Below are 11604 nucleotides of genomic sequence, written 5' to 3'. Positions count from 1 at the left end.
CAATTTGATTCAGTTTTCTTTCAAAAACAAATTTTTGATAAAGGTTATCCTTTAAAAATACACTTAAATAAATCTTACTCTTAGTTCGGAATGTACATATTTGAGTGCGGTAGCATTATACAAATTCCCAAATAATGTCTTTATATCCTGCTTTATTCATTATTTTAATGTGAAATAAATGAATTGTTCCTTTTTTTTTTGTGATTCGTGTAGTGTGTTTGTGTGTGTGTTCACACAGTAATTCTGATGATGTGTGTGGCTCTTGGGGTATTTGAGAATTCTAGTGAGTGTGTATTAAGGTTCATTTAGGAAAGCTTTAGAGAGAGATCTCTTCCCTCAGGTGAGATGAGGTAGTGCTGGAATATCAGCTTAGAGCCAATTACATCTATCGGCCCCTCCACCCCTCCACACACACACACACACACACTTTTCCCCTCCAGACTGATTAATGCTGGAGAGCACACTGAAAACTGGCCTCTGAGGATATGTGAGAGAAGAGAAACAGACTCTGGATGTCTTTTTTTTTCTGTTAGTAATGACTGAAGAGACTTATGTATATATATGATCCGCCGTCTACTTGTGAATCGCCTTATTCTAGGTACAAAATATGAATCAAATATGAGGAATGACGCAACAAATTCAATATCTCTCATACTCCCCAGTCATATGACATTTAGCTGAAATATCATCAGATATCGGTTCCGTCTGTCAGAGAGGAGATTTGACTGTGAATTTATTTCCTCCTTTCGAGGCAAAATAATTAGGTTTTTGTTCAGACAGGCAGCAAAAATCCAGCTCAATTCCGTTTAATTGTTTGTAGCAAAACCCACATGGAATCTGATTATGACAAACCTCATCCAAACCGAATCGATATGTGGTTGAAATCGGATTACGATCCGATGTGTTCAGATCAGACAGGGTTTGTTTTCGCCGTTCGGGACGTGATTGCAGTGACGTGCGCTAAAGCTAGGATGTTATACAGTCACACAAGCATTTTCAGCTGAATTCCCTCTTTTATACACACATGTGCCGTTCTCTTTGTAATGAATAGTGAATGAGCAAAGGAGCTAGCCATTTTGAACCCAGCATGTGCCAAATGTCCTCTTTTTCAATGGCAGCTTCTTTTGTATGTCTCTTACCTTAAGTCATCACAATGGCGACCATGCCAGAATGCCAGATTTCGAGTACACTATTTACAAAAATGGAGAATATTTGAACTTTTAATGGTTATTTTTTCCTTTCCCCCAATATATTTAACATCACATTTCAGTAAAATGCCTCTATTAATAAAAGGGCCAATCAAACCCCCATTAACTTTAAGCACAATCTCAATGTGCTGCTGAAATATCTTGAACATGGCAATGAAAGTTGGGCTGAACCCAAATCCTGCTAGCCACTGGCAGAGATGAATGCACTCGCCCTGGTCACGATAAACACAAAACCGTCGAAACCCAGTGGTCTAGAAACATTCCACAACATTTCTGAGTTAGATAAATATTGTTTAAAACAGACCTGGCCTGCACAATTATGGGACTAATCTTGATGAATGGGGCTCCAGATCACGTACCCAGCTCTGTAGAGTGAATCTTGGAGAGAAATAGGTCATCATTTATTTATTTTTTGTTCTTTGTTAGTATGAAACTCAAACGCTCCAAACAGATTGTCATTGCTTAGCTGGTTCTTCACTTTATATATCTATATAACTATCAACAGCTCTTTCCTGATCTCACTGGGCCCTGCAAGGTTTTGCCCCGCGGCTAGTTTTCTCAGTGCTACAGAAGAGTTGCGAATTGACCTGCTGGCCTTTGGCCTGAAGCGCTCTTGGCTTTTGGGATCCAAACATCTTCTGTCTTCTCAGTGCTATGGATTGTGAATTACAGTTTGTATTTTAATGCAACCTTATGAGATCTGACATACAGCTGGATGCTCACCGAATCTGTCCAGTGTTGGGGAAAGTTACTTTTAAAAGTAATGCATTAATATATTTTAATTCTGATTTCTCTCAAAATGAGGACAGGAGAGCTGCCAGTTAATAAATGGGAAAACAAAGTAGCTCCGATATATATGTCTATCTATCTATCTATCCATCCATCCATCCATGACAAACCAGGAGGGTAAAATCATACCTTTAGACAGTCAAGGAGGTTTTGTTGTTGTTGTTTTTTTTGGTGAATATTTTCTCTACTGTGTATTAGTGCCTTCACTCAGACCTCACAACCTCAGACCTTTCCCTCATCAATGATCCATGTCTGTTTCCCACCTCTCTTCTGCGTGTGCTTTGTTGTTTTCAATTTGAGTGTCGAGCACATTTTTATTCACTCCACAACTCCACCAACATGACTGCCTTGAGGTTTATGGATACATTATCCTCTGTCAGTGCTAGACACTTCAGTTAAACCTTGAAACCCCTTGCTGTTCAAGGTGGTGTTACCTTGAATCCCTCAGTGGTCTCTTCATTTTTTTGGGGGGAAATCAAACCAATGTATTTCTTATAGTTGTTGCATACTTAGTTGGGATTGATATTTTAACAGAAAATGTTTTAATGGTCACCTTTCTGTGTCTCAGTAGTTATTCAGAACTTGATGTTTAATGTTCTTTGGAGCTTGTTTTCCATTCAAGTGCAGTCATATTGTCCTCAGAGGATTAACAAAGCCATTTGCAGCAAGTGCATGCTTTATCATCACTGTTAGAATATTGTGCTTATTACCCAAGTGGCTAGCTGCTATATTCTGCTAGTTGACAACTTTAGCTAATACTTAACCACGTTAATCCATTAAGCATCTTACCATGGGACCACTTCAATGGCGTACCGTCACATTATATCGTCCAACCAGTCTTTAGCCATAAATCATTGTAAAGTGATGATAAGGGTGTAAGAGGCTTGTTAAGTGCCTCTGAGCTTTCGCCAGTAGAAAAACTAAGAAGAACAGATATAATGGAAAAGCAGTCCTGTAGTACACTGGGAAGAAGAAGTTTTTCTACCTTATAGTAATATGTGCCCTTAAGGTACAACTATGAACTTTCAGAAGCAAATAAGGTACAAAGATGTATTTTTAAAGGTATTTCCCCAGTGAAAATCTGGTGTGCCTCTAATATTAAAACCTTGGAGTAAAAGTATGTACCCTTAAGGTAGAAATATGCAGTGTTTAAGGTAAAATAAGGTACAGATATTTCCCTATAAGGGTACTGCCATAGTGACAAGCTGTTGTACTCCTATAGAGTGCATACTAGTAAGGCCTCCGTTCATCTTTAGAACAGAAACTAAGATATTTTGATGAAATCCAAAAGCTTTCTGATGCTCCATAGACAGCAACTCAGCTGCTCGTTCAAAGCCCAAAGGTAATATAAGGACATTTGTGTCAGCAGCACCACAAGCATACACCTCTCATCAAGAAAAAGGAAAGTAAATGACATATGGCCAAGTATGGTGTCCCATACTTGGAATAAGCGCACTGCATTTAACCCATCCAAGTGCACAAGTCAAGCCAAGTCATCTTTACTTATATAGCACTTTTAACAAGACATAATGAATCTTTTAGGGTTAAATATGGTGTTCCTGCTGCCCTGATGGCAAGCTGTTGAGCCCCAAAATATGCATATTAATACACTGGAGTATTAATAAATACCTTTAAGGTAGCACTATGAATTGTTTAAAAGAAAATCAGATACAAAGATATCTCTTTAAAGGTACTTTCACAGTGATAAACTGTTGTTTCCCTAAAGGTATACCTTTTGTGCTTTTGTCTGAGAGTGCAAACAGGCCTGCATTCTCTTAGGCCTGCATTTGTGCGAAACTGAGGAGCGAAATAAGATCTCATCGAGTCAGTCCGCTTGCTTCAAATTGCTCTAGCTGACCGAGAAGTGTATAGCCTGGAGGACCAAACGGGAAGCACCAGATTGTTCTTGTTTGTTCTTTTTCTGCGATTTCCTTCACCCCTCAAAGCATTTACGGCTCCCTGCTGTTTCGGCCGCATGTCTTTTGAGGAATTCCATCAGTTCTTGCCTCCTCAGTGTCCGGACCCTGCTATTTTCTTCTGAAGTGAAAGTTTGTTCCATTCCTTCTGACAGTAACCCACTTCGCCTGCTTTTTCTCTCCATCTCAGATGAGTGTTCGGTGAGGAAGGGCGGCTGCAGTCATGAGTGCTCTGTAGCGCCGGGTAAAGGGGTTGTGTGTTCCTGTCCGACGGGGTTCCAGCTGGGTTCGGACAGCAGGACATGCGAGGTCCTGGATTACTGTAGCAAGCACTTACGCTGCAGCCAAGTGTGTGAACAGCACAAGAATACTGTGAAATGCTCCTGCTATCCAGGCTGGAGTCTAGGACCTGATGGAGACAGCTGTTACAGTACAGGTAAACAGTGGCTTGTTGGTTCTTGGTTGACCTTTGGTTAACGATCTAAATTTTTCACTCGAAAATTGAAGGTTCAATCCCAAATAGGGTTAAAACCAAATTAGAGTCCAAACTGCAAGGCAATTAACCTCAGGGGAACCAAATGACCCTGAATTTCTATGCTGTAAATAACACTGATAAATGGCTGCAAGATGACAAGGAAGATATTTTAGAGCACTTTCAGAGAGAGGATTGTGCAGTCAGTTTCAAGGTGTAAAATATGTTAATGCAGGTGTAATATGTTAATTCATTTCAGCGGCTTGACCTTACAGAGAGTAAGTTGGGACATATCGGAGAGTTCAGACTCCAGCGCACTTGATGGGAGTGGAGAGGAAGATGTGCAAAGAGCACTAAGTAACGTGTTTTAATAAAAAGAAAAACATGCTTTTACTGAAACACACAGCTCAGTTTTCAGAGCTGTCAAAATGCTTTTGGTTTTTTTTTTTTCTGAAACGGTCAGCTATAATTCATATTGCAGTACACAAATGTTTTTTTCTCCATTCTCAGACTTGTAGAGATGCCAGCCACATTGTAACACATAACATTTTTGGTTTATTCATAGCTTGGAATGGGCTAACAATTTATTCTATAATTATTATTATTATTAAGTGGTATTTTAATGCTTTTATTAATAATTTTCAGATTTCCCGCCTTTTTAAAATGTTACTTTATCAATTCAAAATTTAATCTATTTAATTTGCTTAATTTTACTCAAAGAAATATAATTTAATTGTATTGTACTAAATCTATCTATATTTAGCTTTTACATTTGGTGATTTAGCATACAATTGAAAAAAAAAAAATCTAATTTAATATAATTTAATTGCAATTTTTTTTTGTAAAACCAAACCCAAAAATACACACACAAATTATTTTTTTATTGTGATTTGATTGGACCAACTTGTCATCATTAAACTTGCTTTAGCATTTGCATTAGGAGTCCTGCTGCATGCATTCTTGTTCTCTTTATCTATTGTTTTCTGTCTTTTTGCAGATCCTTTTGAGGCGTTCATCATTTTTTCCATCAGACACGAAATTCGCCGAATCAACCTGCAAAGAGGCGACTACAGCCTGTTAGTCCCCGGGCTCAGGAACACCATTGCTTTGGATTTCCATTTCAGCCAGAGTCTGCTGTATTGGACCGATGTTGTAGAGGACAAAATTTACCGTGGGAAGCTGTCAGAGGGCGGTGGTATGATTAAATTTTTTTTTACATAGTTTATGACAATATTAATAATTATGACCTTATTGTATCATGCAGGCTATAATATGATTCAGTGGTAGTTTACCTATCCATCCATTTATATATAGATTATAAATAGATAAAGATGTAGACATAGATATATAGATGCAGATAATAGATATAGATATATACAGATTTTAAGTAACTTAAAATACATTTTTACAATTCTGAAATGAATTAGTTTATTTTATATATTATGATCTTATTTTTATTTTATATTTATTTTTCATTAATAATTACTAATTAAGGGGTGGGTAATGTCCCTTTATTTTAATAAAATAGTTTTAAAAAATCTAATTAATTGGCACATACATGTTATGTAAATGTTGCATTACATTCATATTAACGATCAAAGTGCAAATATTGCTATTTTCTAAATTATTAGCTGGGAAACGTTTTGTTTCTCATGAATCATGATTCTTATTGTTCAGGATATTCTGAAGGTTTTATTTTAGCTCTGTTTTACACTTTGGAACAGATCAGTTTGGAACAGATGCATAGATATTGAGAAAGACTGAGAGAAAAAAACGTACTGTAGGAACCACTTTTTCTTGAGGGCTAGGCAAATGTTTCTTTTCACACACTTCATAGTATACCAAATTACACTCGCCAAATTCAAGTAATATTGAGCTTGACTGACCAGCTAACAACCTCTAAACTATTTATTTCCATTAGAATAACCTAGTTTGTTGTACCGGCAGGTGTATCATCAATCGAGGTTGTTGTCCAGCATGGCCTAGCCACTCCAGAAGGCCTTGCTGTTGATTGGATAGCGGGAAATCTCTACTGGATCGACAGCAACCTGGACCAAATTGAAGTGGCCAAACTGAATGGCGAATTACGAACCACCCTCATCGCGGGGGGTATGGAACACCCTCGGGCCATCGCCGTGGACCCCGGCCAGGGGTGCGTTCTTCTCTCCAGTTGAAGAAAATAACAGCAAAGCACCCGTTTTCCAATTACTTCATAGCTTTAATGAACAACTTCAGTGATTGATAGCTCCATTTGGTGGTTTGGGAATCGTAATGAAACCCATCTAATCACCCATAAAGCAGTTTTTAAATGATTTCCAGAAGGGATATTACTATGAAATTGGGCCATTACCCATTCTTACCTGTTTTGTAGTAGCGCTAATGCTTTTAATGAGGATGTGGTTTGCAAGTAACCCTCGTTTGAAAGTCGTTTAAGGAGGATTTTTATATCGGGTTTTGTCATCAACAGTGCCTTGTTCTGGACAGACTGGGATGCCACGTTTCCTCGCATCGAAGGCGCTTCCATGAGCGGGAAACGGCGACATGTGGTTTTCAAGGACATGGACTCTGGTGCTTGGCCCAATGGATTGACTTTGGACCACATGGAGAGCAGGATAGTATGGACGGACGCCCGGTAAGAAGCACGCAAGCACTCTTCTGTTGGGTTTTTGACGTTTTTCACAAGACAAGACTGTTAGGGAATGTTTTGAATGGAAACTAGAGGGAGTAATTGGGAATAAGCTCAGTCAGTGGTAACAAATTCCAGTGCTCATTTATTTTTTTTATGATTGATGTGTTTTTTTTTTTTTTTTTGTACCAGTTCAATTTCGAGATCTAGCTCTGCTGGCGACTAAATGACAGGCCTACAGAGATATGCTATTACTATTGATTATAATTTTGCTCATCAAGTATTTTTTTATTTTATTTTACAAAGCAGAAGTGTAGCAATACTGCTGTCTTGACACATTCATAAACTCTCATCTTGCATTTCTCACAGAGCTAGTTCAATTCCTCTTGTGCCCGGTGGCTCCAAATGTGGCCAAATTAATATTCAGATAATGAGATTCTTGGACTTAATGAAGAATCTGATCAATTCTCGGCTTTCGATTGCCTCATTTTTGTCTCTGCTATATTCAGATCATACAGATCTCTCTTTCTCTCTTGGTCTGTGAACAGAATTTCTTTCTTCAGTCTCTTTTTCTCTGAACAGTATCTTGGCATTAAAACATCAGTAAACACTTAACTACTTCTCATAGACTGTTTTGGCTCTTTTAGACTGAATACTCTCATTTATTTTACATGTATTTTATTTTGCACTGTCTTTGTAAAAAAAAAAAGAAAAAAGAAAAAGATTTGAAAAAAGATTTCAAGTCAACAACTGAGCTGTTCACAACTGTTTTATTTTTGCTACTTAAATTGAATTTCACTTTCAATTTTGATTCGCTTTGTTTCATTTGATGTAACTCATTTTGATTAATTTTGTTTTGATTTGAATCAACTTCATTTTGGTTAATTGATATAATTTTGAGTTATTGTAAACAAGATTTATTAAGTTTGATTTGATTCAGTTCAATTCAAGTTGATGTGGCTCTACTCGGCAGCAAAATTGTGAAGTCTGAACTGGGCTTTAGTTAATTGTTGTAGTTCTGAGATAAACTGGATTAACTTTGATTTGATTCACTTTGATTTAATTTTGATTTGAAACAGCTTGGTTCAGGTCATTTAATTGAATTGTCTTAATTCAGAGCTAAACCAGATTAAGTTTTATTTTATTCAGATTAGGTTGAATTGAATTGAATTTATTTTTGTTTAAATGGCTTAGGTCTGTTCAGTTGATTTGTTTTTAATCAGAGTAAAACAATGTTTATTAAGTTAGATTTTATTCAGTTCAGACTGGTTTGATTTGAAGTAATTTGGTTTAAAATAACTTGGTTCAGTTAATTGAATTGTCGTAATTCCAAAATAAACCAGATTAAGTTTGATTTGTTTTATTTTGATTCAGGTTGATTTGACTAGTTCAGTTCAGTTCAGTTAATTTGATTGTTATAAATCTTTTATATATATATATATATATATATATATATATATATATATATATATATATATATATATATATATATATATATATATATATATATATATATATATATATATATATATTTATTTATTATTATTATTATTATTATTATTATTATTATTATTATTAAATTCAGGTTGATTTGGTTTGAAACTACTTGGTTCAGTTTGATTAATTGGATTGTTGGAATTCTGAATTAAATTAGATTGTGTTTGATTTGATTCAGGTTAATTTGACTTGACAAGTTTAATTTAATTCAGTTCATGTTGATTGGATTTGATTTCAAACCACTTGGTTAATTTTAGTTAATTGAAATTTCATAATTCAGACTTAAACAAGATGAAGTCTAATTTGAGGTTTTTGTTTTTCAACATGAATTGACTAAACTGTTTATTACATTTAGTTAATTAAATATGATGTAATACAAATTAAAGCAAAATTTGATATCCTCAAATTAGATTCTATTCAGTTTGTTGAAAGTGCATGGCAGTGTTTATTAAGAAAGTGAATAGGGTCAGTTCTGATTTCATGTGACTTTAAAATACTAAATAAAATGATTTATCCCTCCTCAGATCTGATGCAATATACTCTGCTCTATATGATGGAACGGGAATGATTGAAATTCTCAGAGGCCATGAGTTTCTCTCTCACCCCTTTGCCGTCTCTCTCTTTGGTGGGAGTGTTTATTGGACTGACTGGAGGACCAACACTTTGACAAAAGCCAACAAATGGACCGGGGCCAATGTAACAGTGATCCAAAAAACCAGTGCCCAACCCTTCGATCTGGAGATATACCATCCTAGCAGGCAGCCACAAAGTAAGTAACCATCTTGCTGTCTTTCAAAACTGTCTAGAGAGACTTTGAAAGAGATGATGATTTGAAGGATCCAACAGAACATAATGAGCGAAATCTCTAGAATGAGCGAAGTTGTCATGTTGGATTAACAGCGTACAATGACCCAGTTTTGGCACATTCCCATTTCTCACTAGAAGATTTTTGGGACTAATTGGCTGCAAAGCTGTCTCGTCAAGAACTCCCTTGATTCCCATCAAGAATTCCCATCATTTCTGAAACAGGAAACAGACAGTCAAACACTATAAGGTCACATTTATTTTCAGAATTTTCTACTGAATTAAATGCACTTTCATTAACAACCAAAATACTTACCAATATATATATATATAGAAAATACGATTTTTACAAGGATTTCGGAAGGACTGAAGGATTAACTGCACTCCCAAGTTGATATTAAATTATGTTGTGGGATAATTAAATATACTCTAAATAAACTACAATAAAATTATATACATTTATTCTGTCTTCACATTCTTTCTCGTAACTCTTCCCTCTCAGTCACACACCTAACTAAAAGGCTCATTATGCAGGCCTTTGTCTTCTCAGGTGTAAATCACAAATCACAATGCCTACTCGCATATGACTTTTGCCAACAAAAAGTGTCGTAGAAAATTTTAATCAATATATTGTTTTCTGTAAGTGAGTAAACAAGATGATTTTCACATAATTAAGAAAGAAAAATTCTAGGCTACCAGCTCCAGGTTCTCAAAAGTCCCGGGAACCAATATTCTGTATGTGTTTTATTGCCTTATTCAAGTGATTTAACATTTTTAGTTTTTCACTAACCACGCATAACATTTCTTTTTTCTCAAAAACACAATCATGTACATACATGCTGCGCACATATTATTATAGCCCAGTATGTGCTGATTATATTGAGATTAGACCTTAGCCATTTAGATGTTTATAAGAAACAGAAAAAAAGCACCAATGTCAGGGCATGACAAAACTTCTCCAGGCCCCAAAAATACCCTTAGACCTCAGAGTATTCTCCAAAGAAATGCAGAAGTTATTAAATTATACAGTAAAAAAAAATAATAAATAATTTTGTTATGATTTGTTTGTTTGTTTAGCATTTTCTGAAAAGCTTTTACTTGCTAATGTGTTCTGATTGTTTTTTCAAGATTGTTTGGGTGTTTTGGCATGGTTGCTTACTGGCCCAAGTCAAAAGAGCCATCCCTAATGACCCCTGAGTAATTTCTTGCGGTGTGTATCAGTTCAGTGTATGCTGAACATGCATTTGAAATCTGTCCCTCCTTCTGTAACCCTCTTTTAATTGATCTAATAGAATTTGTTCACCGTTTGGGCAATAAAGTACAAAAGAAGAGCCAAAAACATCCCATAAATAAAACACAATCGAATCAGCCCGTGATGGCTGTCCAGCATCTTTTCCCTTGGGTGTACATCTGCCAGATGCAGAAGAATTGGCCTTCTGTCAACACATTGAGCTTGGCATCATCCACCAAAGCTAAATTACACCCTTAATGGCGCTAAGAGGCTCTTTGTTAACTCATGACTCCAGATAAACACTTATAATGGGCTGGCAGAAACATTCAGGGAGCGTTCCAGATAGTGATTGGCAGCTATAAACCTACGGTTTGGATGCAGTGATATGCCGCACAGATGTTTGAAAGGATTTTTTCAAGATCGTGGGTCTGTTATGTTCTGATCAAATTTGATTTTAGAAGTACAACCTTCAACTATATACAGTCCTTGAAAATGATGATGAAAGTTGATGAAAGTGAATCTGGAGTAAATAATTTTTAGAATTATATATTTAGACTCGCTTTGAACCAGGTTGTTTTGAAATTTACCTCACAGGCTACTTTAAAAATGGGTGTTTGTAAGCCAAAAGTGTGCTCCTGATCTTTTAGATTTAAACATTTATGATCGTTTTTCTAACTTTCTTTTATTTTCTGCTCTTGGCTGTGCTTGTCCTGTGGCTTGACTTTACATTGTTTTGTGATTTTGTTTATAGCACTGATAATCATTGCTTTTATCTTTTGCTCATTTCTTTTGTTTTATCTGTTTCACCCCACTAGGCTTTTATCTTTATTTGTTGTGATAAATGCTTATCTTATGACATTTGAATCACTTTGAGCTGCCTTTTATGTCTGATTGTTGATTTGTTGCTTTGTTGCTTTACAAATAAAGTTATTATTAAATAACTAAATTGTTTTTGTTCTTTTCAAACATTTTGATCTGTAACACCATTTATTTTATTTTATTTTATTTTATTTTATTTTATTTTATTTTATTTTATTTTATTTTATTTTATTCTGTCCTTG

The 11604-nt window shown here is 35.7% G+C and overlaps 1 pseudogene; it reads left to right on the top strand.

Annotated features, from left to right (window-relative positions):
- Positions 1-830: 830 nt before the first annotated feature.
- The window catches only part of LOC113079523 (low-density lipoprotein receptor-related protein 1B-like), a 108403-nt pseudogene continuing 97629 nt past the window's right edge, over positions 831-11604 (top strand).

This window comes from Carassius auratus, unplaced genomic scaffold (assembly GCF_003368295.1).
Source record: "Carassius auratus strain Wakin unplaced genomic scaffold, ASM336829v1 scaf_tig00028481, whole genome shotgun sequence".
Classification (NCBI taxonomy): domain Eukaryota; kingdom Metazoa; phylum Chordata; class Actinopteri; order Cypriniformes; family Cyprinidae; genus Carassius; species Carassius auratus.
This window is presented reverse-complemented; position numbering and strand designations above follow the sequence as displayed.